This window comes from Cucurbita moschata, unplaced genomic scaffold (assembly GCF_002738365.1).
Source record: "Cucurbita moschata cultivar Rifu unplaced genomic scaffold, Cmos_1.0 Cmo_Scf00054, whole genome shotgun sequence".
Taxonomy (NCBI): domain Eukaryota; kingdom Viridiplantae; phylum Streptophyta; class Magnoliopsida; order Cucurbitales; family Cucurbitaceae; genus Cucurbita; species Cucurbita moschata.
The window spans coordinates 1,906,100-1,920,119 of record NW_019268570.1 but is presented as its reverse complement, the minus strand read 5'-3'; the positions used below and the strand labels follow the sequence as shown (position 1 = coordinate 1,920,119).

General features: G+C 38.7%; 1 pseudogene; it reads right to left on the bottom strand.

The window, feature by feature from the left end:
* Positions 1 to 5,825: 5,825 nt before the first annotated feature.
* On the bottom strand, positions 5,826 to 8,000 carry LOC111436415 (annotated as a pseudogene).
* Positions 8,001 to 14,020: the final 6,020 nt, after the last annotated feature.

Sequence of the window (14,020 nt, the reverse complement as noted above, 5' to 3'; positions counted from 1 at the left end):
AATAAAGAGAAGAGACTATCGAGCCAAGCAAATAGGCGTGGAAGAGGACACAATCAAGGACGCGGTTAAGGATACAATTCCCACATCCAGGGTTACAAATGTCAGAAATATGGCCACTATGCAAATAACTGTAACTTCGACAGATGTTACAATTGTGGTAGAATGGGTCATTATGCAAGAGTTTGTCGAGCCGATGAAAAGGTGGAAGAAACGATCAACCTAGCCTTGGATGACGCAACAAACGGAGGCATTCTCTTGATGGCCCAAAATGAAGAGCTGAAAACGAAAGAACACGGCGGTGCAAAAGACGACGGCGATAGTCGTGAGGCGATGGAAACTAATAGAAATGAGGTGATGCACAGCTGATACCGGAGAGTGATTTTCTTCATGGTCGGATCTTATGCAATACTCATTGTATAGGATGCCCCCACTCATATGTCTCCACATGTACAATTTAGTGGTCACATTGTTTATATCATGTTCAAAAGTGGGCCGCATCCATAGTGTCCCTAGGATAAGGTACTCACCCTTATCCCTGTACTATAGATCATTTTGACTATATACTTGAACTTGATCCACTCTTATGTCTCAGCATATAGTTCAAGTAATCATACTATAGCCAGAGTATTCTTAGTTTATTGGATTTAGATTAATGATCGTAAAATTCACTTTATTCAATAACAATCTTTACTAAATAAACAATAATAATAACTTTATTGAAAATAGAATATGTTTTTATTTACAAACTACAAGTTTTAGGACATAAAACCCAATAAGATAAACTCCGAAGGGGGGTGGATACGAGGTGGTGTTCTAGCAAGGACGCTGGGCCTCGAGGGGGTAAATTGTGGGATCTCACATCGATTGGAGAAGGGAACGATTGCCAGCGAGGACACTGGGCCTTGAGGGTGGAGTGGATTGTGGAGTACTATATCGATTGGAGAAGGAAACGAGTACCAACGAGAACGCTAGCCCCGGGGGAGGGGGTGAATTGTGAGATCCCACATTTGTTGGGGAGGAGAACAAAACATTTTTTATAAGGGTGTAGTTTTAAAAACTTTAAGGGGAAGGCTGAAAAGAAAGTAAAAAATAGACCATATCTATTGTAGATTTGGGTGGTTACAGTAAATTCGATAAATAAAAAGAGAGAGGTGGTTGAAGTGCATACATGGCCTCCATAATAGGTGGTGACCCAGTGAGGCCTTGGAGACACACCGTATAATTCATTGCAGTAATCTATGAAGTTTCCAAGCTCAAAACTGTATGCTGGAAACATAGTATCATTGTCTGTGCTTAATTACATCACAATTTCACTACATCTCTGAGTTACACACACAACACAAAGGCTTCTTAAAACGTCCAAAAAAAAATGAAGCTTTTCGAAGTTTAATGCATCCCACATTGATATTCGTATAATAAAAAGATTACCTGCCACCTCCATGTTAGGTTATGGAGTCTGCTCCCTGTATTTATAGCTTGGTCAACGGCTATATCCGGTAAAGCTATATTTGGTAAAGCCATATATGGTAAAGCTATATCCGGTAAAGCTATATATGGTAAATAGCTATATATATTAGATGGTTAAATCTGGTAAAGCTATATATAGTAAACTGAACCATATATATATCCAGTCCAGTAGAGCTTTGAAAATGTACTTTCTATTCTCTGTAATTCTCTATGTACATACGTGAAGTCGTCAATACAAAAAATTCTTTTAGCTAGAGTTCTCCTTGCACTTTTCTCTATCCTATTCTTTGTGTTCATCTAGATCGAGCGTGTGAATTGTTGTGCAATCCTAACAACTGGTATCAAAGCTAACAACTGGTATCAGAGCCAGGCGGAAGGTGTATTTGATACGGAGATTGTTCAATCTACAAATGTCTGAAGGTGAACCTGTTGCTGATCATATAAATGAATTCAATATGATCATAAGTCAACTGAGTTCGGTGGAAATTAATTTCAAAGATGAAATTAAAGCGTTGATTTTGATGTCATCCTTACCCGAGTCATGGGATACTGTTATTGCCACAATCAGCAGTTCCCGAGGATCTGATAAACTGAAGTTTGGTGAAATTTGAGATGTAGTTCTCAGCGAAAGTATTTGCAAACGAGAAACTGGAGATTCATCAGGCAATGCTCTCAGTGTTGATCGAAGGGGAAGTAAATCAAAAAGCTCAAACAAACATGGGCGATCAAAATCAAAGAATCGGGAAAAATCTCCAAACAAACCCAACGTAACGTGTTGGAGCTGTGGGGGAAAAGGACACTTTCGGACAGATTGTACAAAACTGAAGAAGAAGCAGAATCATAAATCTAAAGATGATGATGATTCCATATATACAACAGAAGATACTGAGGATGTTTTAATCCTTAGTGTGAACAGCCCAGCTGAATCCTGGATTTTGGATTCAGGTGCATCGTTTCATTCGTCTCCAAGTAAGGAATTGTTTCGAAATTTCAAATCAGAAAATTTCAGAAAGGTGTATCTTGCCGACAACAAAACCTTGGAGATTGAAGGGAAGGGAGATGTCTCCATACAAACTCCAGCAGGAAATCAATGGACATTACAAGATGTCAGATACATTCCTAGTCTCAAGAAGAACCTGATCTCTATTGGTCAATTGAATAGCACAGGCTATACAACAGAGTTTGGAAAGAGTTCATGGAAGATTGTGAAAGGCGCCATGGTTGTTGCACGAGGCACAAAATTCAGAAGCTTATACACTACTGTAAAGTGTATAAACATGACTGTTGCTGCTGAGAGTGCTTCAAATTCAAGTCTATGGCACAATAGACTTGAACATATGAACGTCAAAGAAATGAAGATGCTGACTGCGAAAGGAGCTTTAGAAGGCTTAAAATCTGTTGATATGGGCCTTTGTGAGAGTTGTGTTATGGGAAAACAGAAACGAGTTAGTTTCACAAAGGCTGCCAGAAAATCGAAGAAAGTGCGGTTGGAAATGGTCCATACAGACGTCTGGGGACCATCTCCAGTTTCATCACTTGGTAAATCAAGGTACTACATCACCTTTATCGATGACTTCAGCAGGAAGGTATGAGTTTACTTTCTGAAACACAAGTCAGATGTGTTCACCACCTTCAAGAAGTGGAAAGCTGAAGTTGAAAATCAGACCGGCTTGAAGATCAAATGCCTGAGGTCTGATAATGGAGGAGAGTACAACAAATCAGAGTTTATAACATTTTGTGCAGCTGAGGGAATTAGATTAATAAGAACAATTCCCAGTAAGGCAAGACAAAATGACATTGTAGAAAGGATGAAAAAAACATTGAATGAGCGAGCAAGAAGCATGAGGATTCATTCTAGACTACCAAAGGCATTCTGGGCTAATGCTGTGAACACAGCAGCATATTTGATTAATAGAGGGCCGTCAGTACCCTTGAAGTTCAAATTGCTCGAAGAAGTATGGACAAGAAAGGAACTCAAGTACTCTCACTTGAGAACTTTTGGTTGTACATCGTATGTTCATGTTGATCCAGACAAGAGAGATAAGCTTGATGCTAAAGCTGTGAAATGCTACTTCATAGGCTATGGCTCTGACATGTTCGGGTATAGGTTTTGGGATGAAAAAAAAAAATGAAAATCCTAAGACACTGCGATGTGATCTTTGATGAAAATGTCATGTACAAGAACAGAGAGAAGATAAACCCTGAGACTACAAAGCAAGTGGGAGTTGAACTTGAGTGGTAGGAAAATTCGCGCAGTGATGTTACAACAGAAGCTCGAGAAACTCCTGATCCTATTGCTGAAGAACCAGACGTGGAGCAAGTTGCACCTGAGCAGGTGTTGAGAAGATCATCCAGAACTACCAGAGCACCAGATATATATTCAGCCTCATTACATTATCTGTTGCTGACTGACGAAGGAGAACCAGAGTCCTTTGATGAGGCTCTACAAGTGGAAGATTCAACCAAGTGGGAGCAAGCCATGGATGATGAGATGAGCTCACTTGAAAAGAATAATACGTGGGTGCTGACTGAGTTGCCTACAGGAAAGAGAGCTCTATTGAACAAATGGGTGTTCAGAATCAAAGTTGAACCAGATGACAGAAGGAGGTTTAAGGCTCGGTTAGTAGTTAAAGGATATTCACAAAGAAAAGGCATTGATTATGCCGAGATCTTTTCTCCAATGGTGAAATTAACTACTATCCGAATTCTGCTGAGTATTGTTGCATCGGAGAATTTGCACCTTGAGCAAATGGATGTAAAAACGGCATTTTTACATGGAGATCTAGATGAGGAGATCTATATGCAACAACCAGAAGGGTTTGCAGCTCCAGGTAAGGAGCACATGGTGTGTAAGCTCAATAAGAGCTTGTATGGACTAAAACAAGCATCGAGACAATGGTACAAGAAGTTTGACTCCTTCATGTGCAAGAGTGGTTTCCACAGAAGTGAAAAGAATCAGTGTTGCTACCTCAAGTAATACACTGATTCTTATGTGTTTCTACTCCTGTATGTGGATGATATACTAATTGCTGGATCAAGTATGAGGGAGATAAACCATCTGAAGGCAAGCTTGTCTTCAGTATTTGAGATGAAAGATTTAGGTGCAGCAAAGCAGATCCTTGGGATGAGGATTTCTCGAGATAGATCTGCTGGCACATTAAATCTATTCCAAAAGCAGTACATTGAGAAGGTGTTGTCCAAATTTAAGATGAATAACGCTAAACCCAGAACTACCCCCTTGACAAATCATATTAAATTGTCAAAGGGGCAATCTCCCAAGACAGTTGAGGAACGTGAGCACATGGCATTAGTTCCGTACGCTTCTGCAGTTGGGAGTTTGATGTATGTTATGGTCTGCACTAGACCTGACATAACACATGCAGCGGGAGTTGTTAGCAAGTACAAGGCAAATCCAGAGAAGGAACATTGGGAAGCTGTGAAGTGGCTTCTGAGATATCTGAGAGGTACATCCAATACTTCACTTTGTTATGGCAATGACAAAATAGTTCTGCAAGGTTTTGTGGATGCTGATCTGAGTGGAGATGTAGACTCCAGCAAGAGCACATCTGGATATATCTACACTATAGATGGAACAGCAGTGAGTTGAATGTCCAAGCAGTGAGTTGCTCTTTCATCTATTGAAGCTGAGTATGTGGCCATAGCTGAAGCTGGAAAGAAGATGATATGGATGACAGACTATCTAGAAGAATTAGGCCGGAAGCAGTGCAAGAAGATCCTTTATACAGATAGTCAGAGTGCAATATAGTTGGTGAAAAACCCAGTTTATCATTCAAGGACAAAACACATTAGAAGACGGTACCATTTCACTCGCAGGTTAGTGGAAGAAGGCGATATGTGTTTAGAGAAGATAGAGGGTGCAAAGAATCCAGCAGACATGTTGACACAATGTGTTGATGTTGAAAAATTAAGGTTATGCAAAGCTTTAATTGGTATGGTGTAGGATCAGTCTCCAAGTGGGAGAATCGTTAGGTTATGGAGTCTGCTCCCTATATTTATAGCTTGGTCATCGGCTATATTCGGTAAAACTATATTTGGTAAAGTCATATATGGTAAAGCTATATCCGGAAAAGCTATATATGGTAAATAGCTATATATAGTAGATGGTTAAATCTAGTAAAGCTATATATAATAAACTGAACCATATATATATCCAGTCCAGTACAGCTTTGAAAATGTACTTTTTATTCTCTGTAATTCTCTCTGTACATACATGAAGTCATCAATACAAAAAATCCTTTTAGTCAGAGTTCTCCTTCCACTTTTCTCTATTCTATTCTTTGTGTTCATCTAGATCGAGCGTGTGCGTTGTTGTGCGATCCTAACAACTGGTATCAGAGCTAACAACTGGTATCGATCCCAACACTCCATCCCACATTGGTTTCAGTTTCATCTCTAGGCTGATTCATGGAGCAGGATAGATTTCCTTTATAAGCAAACACCCCAGCAGCAATTCTACAAACAAAATTACTTCCAAACGAAACTCCATCAATGGCATCACAGATTCTAGTGACTGGATACCTTGGTGGGTGGTCGTATTGGGCTGCGATGGTATACATAGACCACAAGAAGTCTTTCAGTTGAGAGGAGTTCTTCAGAGGACTAAAACAAGAACAACTGATCTGAAGCACAAACTTCATTAAATTTGGATATGAGAAGCCAAGAGTTCTAATACCTGCAGCTTTTGAACTCTTTGCTAAGAATGGAAAGGCCATCAGGCTTGGAAGCAATTGTTTCAATCTTGGACCAGGAATCCCGAATGGTTTCATAGCAACTCTCACTAACGTCCTGCAAATTCATTCACATTTTTGTGTATTTAAAAAGTTCAAAGGGTTCAAAAGGATGCATTATTGTTGAGGGATCTTACTCTAAAATCCTTAGTGGCAATGGAATAGTATGCATCATGTGGCGTGATATTGTCGAAGTAAAGGATTGGAGCTGAAGAAGCAAGAGCTCCAAGGGCGACATGAGGATATTTCAGACGAAACCATGCAGCCAACACTGTTTCCAACAAAACAAAAAAAACATGTTCTGTTATATAGAGTTTGAAGATTTTTGTAACCGCTAGCAGATATTGTTCGCTTCGCACATTACGTATCGTGGTTAGCCTCACGGTATTAAAACGCGTTTGCTAGAGAGAGGCTTCCACACCCTTACAAGAAGTGTTTCGTTCCCCTCTCCAACTGATGTGGGATCTCACAATCCACCGCTCTTGGTGGCTCAGCGTCCTCGCTAACACACTGCCTAGTGTATGGCTCTGATACCGTTTGGAACAGCTCAAGGCCACCACTAGCAGATATTGTCCGTTTTGGCCCGTTACGTATCGTCGTTAGCCTCACGGTTTTAAAACGCGTCTGCTAGGAAGAGGCATCCACACCCTTACAAGAAATGTTTCGTTCCCCTTTCCAACCGATGTGGGATCTCACAATCCACCCGCTTGGAGGCCCAGCGTCCTTGCTGGCACACTACCCGGTGTCTAGCTCTGATACCATTGACAACAGCTCGAGGCCATCGCTAGCACATATTGTCTGCTTTGGCCCGTTACATATCGTCGTTAGCCTCACGGTTTTAAAAAGCGTGTGCTAGGGAGAGACTTCCACGCCCTTATAAGAAAAGTTTTGTTCCCCTCTCCACCCGATGTGAGATCTCACAATCCACCCCTCTTAGAGGCCCAGTGTCCTCGCTAGCACGCTACTCAGTGTCTAGCTCTGATACCATTTGGAACAACTCAAGGCCATCGCTAGTAGATATTGTCCGTTTTGGCCCGTTACGCATCGTCATCAGATTTACAGTTTTAAAACACATCGACTAGCGATTCGTTTCCACACCCTTGTAAGAAATGCTTCATTCCCCTTTCCAACCGACGTGAAATCTCGCAATTTTAAACGAGAACCCACTTACTTCCACCATATGATCCACCAAGAACAATCACAGGAGAATCTTTAGCATGCAACTCCTTTTTAACATGTATAAGAACATTCACATAATCTGCTATTGCTTGAGCAGAGTTGAAATAGCCTTCTTCAATGCTACCTCCCTTGATCCAAAGGGTATCGATTTCCCATAATAACGATGCTAACAACAAAACAAAACAAAATCATATAAACCCTCCAAAGCATTAAATATGAACCACACAAGAACATGAAAGCTCTTACCTCAATATAAACAAGAAGAGCCCCAAACTGAGCAGCATTATCAGTCAAGAATCCTACAACGTTCAAATCATTATCCAGTGGACCTTCAGCTCCCAAGTAGGCAAGAATGGGAGCGCTGGAATTTGCGCTGCCCCAATACTTAAAGTTGATTATATATCTATGAGCGAACGTCGTGTAGCTTTCAGGCCTATAATTGAAGTGATCTAACGTTTGGTTGTAATAAAATGTCTTGAAATCATCCGAAAGAGGCGAGGACAGAGCTTTAGAATCTCTGTCGGTTGGACTAAGCCTTAGGATTCTGTACTGTGTTGCAGAAACACAGGCTGAAAGGATGAGAAGTAAGTAGGGAAGAAGCATCATGGCGGAGTGCTTGGTTTGGCTTGATCTTCACAAACAAACAGCTCCTTTATATGACAAAAAGTTGTCCGGTTCACCGGTTCGAGTCTCGAACCAGTGGTTAGTAAGCTAGGCCAAGGCACCTAATGAAAGGTAGTTGAATGGTTGAGTTGAGTTGAGTTGAATTGAACGTGGTCGGGAAGGCGAGTAAGTTATAAAGGTTTCTGCCAAATAAAGACACTCTTCAAGAGCTTCATTCCTAAATATGCAATGAAGCTGTTGTCCTTATCAAAAATTTGCTTTTCTAATGCTAAAATGAGTTCAAGATTCCTAGTTGTAGAATGGTGTCTTGGTGAAGAAAACTTCTCATCTTAATATCTTGATGTGTCGGTTAGGGATGTTCATTGGTTGAGTTAGGTCCGGTTGGCTGAGATATTTTTTAGATCTAATCCAATTGTTCGGGTTGTAAAATTTTCAACCCCAACAACACTTATTAACTAATACAATAAAGTTTTTGAGTTGAATTGATTTCGATTGTTTGGGAAACTAAATATACATATATATAACTCGATCATAAATAAAAATGTATATTTTAAAATTTATAATAAATTCCAGTTGGTTTAGTTCAACCCAATCGAGTTTCAGAATAACAAATAAACCAATTCAATCTATAAAATTTTTTTTATTTAAAACCGTATAAATTAGGTTGGATTGATCATATTTTTCTAATTATCAAGTTTTGTCGATTTTGAAGATCAGAAGCTATAGTTTAGAAAATGGCCCAAGTTTGTAACATTGAAAAAGTCTTTTAGAAAAACTTTAAGTTCATATCTTGAAATGACTTGATACTAACATGTTGATACAGATATGGTTTTAAAATAGTTCCTCCCATTTTCTAATTATCAAGTTTTCTTTTAAGATAATTTTAAAATAGTTAAATTTATATTTATTATATTTAAAATCATTTTGCAACATGGTTGTTATTAAAGAAAAAACTGAGAAAATCATTTTGAAAGTAGATATTTTATTTTTTAAGATCTGAGAAAATATATTTTTTTTCCTGGTTAACTAAAAAAAATATTTAATCTTAATTTTGTAAAGTAAAATAAGAAAGAATACTTCTAGTTTAAAAACTTAAAGAATTTAAGTGCAACTAAGTTAGAACCACGTGTCTTATTGTCGGTTAACAAGGTTGTTTGTGGCATCGTGGTATTGGAATGGCTAGCATATTTAAATGAGGATCGACGGTAGAGACACGTAATCCAAGAGTTGCTCCAACTTTGATGGACGAGCCTCCTAGAGAGACAATGACCTTTGGACACGTGTGAAACTACTACAAGAATTCTGGAGTTGCAAAATCATCCATGATCATTACAAATTAGAAGGTTAAAGGAGGGGTAGGATCGTCTTTTTTAATTTTTCTCATTACACCCATGCCCTCATATGAAGGATGAAAACCATTTTTCTATTTTTAAAAAAAAAAGAGATCCAAATTGGAATTTATAATTTCAACCCAAACTTTATTTTTATTTATTTTTTAGTTTAGCACCAGAGTCCATTTTTTTCGTTAATAATATTATAAAAGAGTTGAATAATTTTACTTTAATTTTATTTTAAGAGTATGAATTTTGAAATAAAAAAAAAATGGTGTGCATTTCACAAAAACATTACATAATAGAAACAATTTATTCTGGGCTTCATGTCTTAAGATTAAGAAAAGTATATAGTCATCCATAAATTAAATTGCTAATACGAGCAAAGGATTGAAAATTTGAAAAAATAAAAATAAAACTGTAAACCAATTAGATGTAGCTCTAGTGTTTTTAGGAGTGAGATGAGAAAAGTAAGCTTTATCATTCTCAAATTCCTTGAATAAGGTTTCTAAATCCACTCATCATATTTATTCTCGCTAGATTAATCAATAATAGAGATTACATACATTATTTCAATTGTCCATCATTGTATGATAAACTTTATATGCATAGAAATTTGGACGAGAAGAATCAGTAAGACACCTTGATGGATGGATGAATGAATAGAAGGAACAAGTGGATGAAGATCAACGAATCTCACTATTATTCTCATTTTTTGTCTTAATTGTCATCTAATTCATTATAAAGAGTAAGTACGAATCACTTCTAGAATAGGCGCATGACACATCGGACACTTTCCTCTTGCTTCGACCAACTCGTTAGCACATTTTGAACATGTGCACATGTGCCCGTATCTATAGGTTATAAATGAAAAAATTAAGTTAAATGAAACTTGGAACTAGAGAAAAACACACCAAAATGGTCTAAAAAATTTGCTGGAATTACATGTACAACAAATTTCTTTCCTTACTCGGTCCGATTTGGGTTCTTCATCTGGTAAACTGTTTTCAAATATCTCTGTTCACAGACATTATAGCAGTCAAGTGAGTTGAATGACATGTGAAAGTGATATCATATAAGTGACCAGAACACTAAAGAATATCTCATCCTCCCTCCACCCATGCTGAATAACCATTTGAGTAAAGTATGATATATTTCAGTGGTTCGGGGCAGGAATCAAATTAATAAAAACAAAAGTCCATGTCTAATTTTGGAAAAATATAATATCCACAACCAAGAAGCACATAAACTACTTAAATCACTAAGGTTAAGGTATGCACCTCTACCTCTACCAATCAAATACTATGTTCTATCTTTTTTTAGAGGGTGGAAGGGTTCCACAGGCAGCTTGTTAACTGATCAAATCTAAATCATGTAATTAACTAAAGAATTCAGCTGCATTCAGAATGAAGGAAAACCTTCTAGACCAGCTGTTCGATTAAGTGTAGAAGAAACTTCATCAAATTTAAAAGAATAGTAATAACAATAAAATAAAGAGAAAAAAAAAGATGACCCGCTTATCCAACAACCAACACTGACTTCACCTAATAGACAATTGCAATAATTCTAAATAGAATTATAGAATCACAATTCATCAATGGTTTACCATTATATTTGCACGTTTTCCTATCTCTTTTATTTACTTTGATCCAACTGATTTCACTCAAAAAAAAAAAAAAAAGGGAAAATGATGAGACATATAGCTCCAAACTGCTGACAGAAATCACGCCTTGACCAACTATCATGACTCAATTCATGTTCCCAAAGTTGCCGAGGGGGCATTGCAGGTGGCAGAGGCAAAGCAAGTGGATGGCTCTCAGCAGAACCCGCTTGACCTGCAGTCTGCCTGTCGTGCTTTTGCTCTTGTTCTGCAGATGTATAATGGGACATCATCTCGTCTAGATCCCATTTCTGGTACTGTGACCTCGCCTGTCTATGTAAGATCAAATTAACTGGTCAAGACTTTCTCAGAAACCACTACTAAGAAGAGTAGAGACATTTCTCCTGCATAATAAAGAAAAATAATCCACATGTAAAGTCATCCTTTAGTCTGAATTCAGCAAGACATGTTGTTATATAAAATTTTTGATACATGTTTAAAAGTTCTCTCATTTCCTCATTATGCACATTATTCTCTTTACGAAAATAAAAGGTCTCCGACCTTCGGTTGGATGTAGCCTCCCGATTAGGAGAGCCCTCTAACCAATTAGGCACATCCTCCACAATGATAACATTTTCATGTGAAGCTCCAGGGACATTTTGCAGATGAATATTTCCTCTATGTGTCGTACTTGAGAATTCTCCAGACCAATTAGTAGTGTGATGCTTTCCAACTGAGTTTCTTTTATATCTTCTTCAATGCTAGTTTTCCATTCATCCCATTGAAAACCAGATGCTTGCCAATCATTTGGCTCAACTTCCATACCTAGTTCTTCATTTAGTTCCTCGTGAGAAGTAGATTCCAGCGGATCTACATTTTCAAGATCATTGTCTTAAAAACTTTTAGAATGACCTGATAATACTCTAATATCATCGTATTCCTCATGGGTATCAATTTTTTGAATGGAAGATTCGACATCTGGTATGCTAGTATGATCCTCGGCATCAATTTGAGGAACTTCACGGTATAAAAATTTTGCAGCAGTTTCTTGTAAAATTCTTCTCATACGTTGTCCTGAATCTTTTCTCATCTCCATCGAGTTGATATCAGCTGTTTGACTGGCTACACCATTCTCTGCAACCTATTCTTGTGTACTTTCTACCGCATCAAGAGATGCTTCCCTACCTTCCGCAGTAATTCTTTCTAAATTAGATCTGACTTCAGTTAGACCAATGCTTTAAGAGCCTGCGTTATGACTTTCCACATTAATTGGTCCAGAACGACGTCCAGGAAGATCATCTAGGACCTCAAAACTCCTTATACGATTTAGGTCAGTTAGAGAATCACCATCATCACTATTGTATATGGTATCTGTTAAGGATAGTTGACCGTTCACTATAAGGCAAATATCTAGATATTTGCCTTACATTACGGGTTACATGTTTGCCCTCTTATTAAAGGCAAATATATTGCATTCATTTATTATTCTTTCCTTTTATTACTATTTCCATAATATTTGTAATTTATCATATTTCTGTATCCTGAAAATGATTATAAATAAGAGAACTCTCCCCCCCATTTAGGTGTGGTGATTCAGCAAACATTCACATGGTATCAGAGCCCTTTCAGTTTAACAACCCTGATCCTTTCTTCTCTATGGCTTCCGAATCTTCTTATCATCTTCTTCCTTTCAATACTCTAATCCATATGATCACCATCAAACTTTCTTCCTCCAATTATCTTCTTTAGAAAAGCCAACTTCTCCCTCTCCTTGAGAGTCAAGACATGCTGGGCTATGTCGATGGAACTATGGTTCCACCACCTCGCTTTGAACCAGAAACCTCTTCAACACTCAACCCCAAATATTTGGCATGGAGAGCAGCCGATCAACGACTTCTCTGTCTCCTGCTCTCCTCTCTCACTGAGGAAGCCATGGCTGTTGTCGTTGGTCTCCCTACTGCACGTGATGTTTGGCTTGCGTTGGAAACTACGTTCAGCCATCAGTCGAAAGCTCGTGAACTGAGACTCAAGGATGACTTGCAGTTGATGAAACGTGGCACCAAACCTGTTGCTGAGTATGCCCGTGCCTTCAAAAAAATTTGTGACCAACTTCATGCCATTGGCAGACCGGTCGAGGACATTGATAAAGTGCACTGGTTCCTTCGTGGACTCGGCACCAAATTTTCAGCTTTTTCTACTGCTCAGATGGCTCTTACCTCTATCCCCTGTTTTGCAGATTTAGTCTCTAAAGCTGAAAGTTTTGAGTTGTTTCAGCTCTCCCTTGAGTCCTCTAACTCCACTCCTATAGCATTCACAGTCACTAATCGTGGTCGCACCCATGGAAGCCACCCTGCTTCCTTTACCAACCAGCGAGGTCGTTCTTATTCTCACAAAAACAACTCTTCTAATCGAGGACGAACCCACTCAAGTCAAGGTCGTCGACCACCTCACTGCCAAATATGCCGCAAAGAGGGCCATTATGCTGACCGCTGCAACCAACGGTATGTTCGACCTGATTCTTCTCATGCTCACCTTGCTGAAGCCTTTAACACGTCATGTTCTATTGCTGGACCCGATACTGCTGATTGGTTTCTGGACACTGGAGCTTCGGCCCATATGACTGCCGTCCCATCTATTTTGGATCAGTCTAAAAATTACACGGGTAAGGACTCTGTGATTGTAGGAAACGGTGCATCCCTACCCATTACCCACACCGGTACTCTTTCTCCTGTTCCAAATATTCACTTGTTAGATGTCTTGGTTGTCCCTCACCTCACTAAAAATCTTCTTTCCATAAGTAAATTAACGTCTGATTTTCCTCTCTCCGTTACATTTACTAATAATCTTATTACTATCCAGAATCGTCAAACAGGAAGGGTGGTGGCAACCGGTAAAAGAGATGGAGGGCTATATGTGCTGGAGAGCGGCAACTCTGCTTTTATTTCAGCCCTTAGAAACAAATCTTTACGTGCTTCATATGATTTATAGCATGCTCGTCTAGGTCATGTGAATCATTCTGTTATTTCTTTTTTAAATAGAAAAGGTCATCTTTCTCTTACGTCTTTATTGCC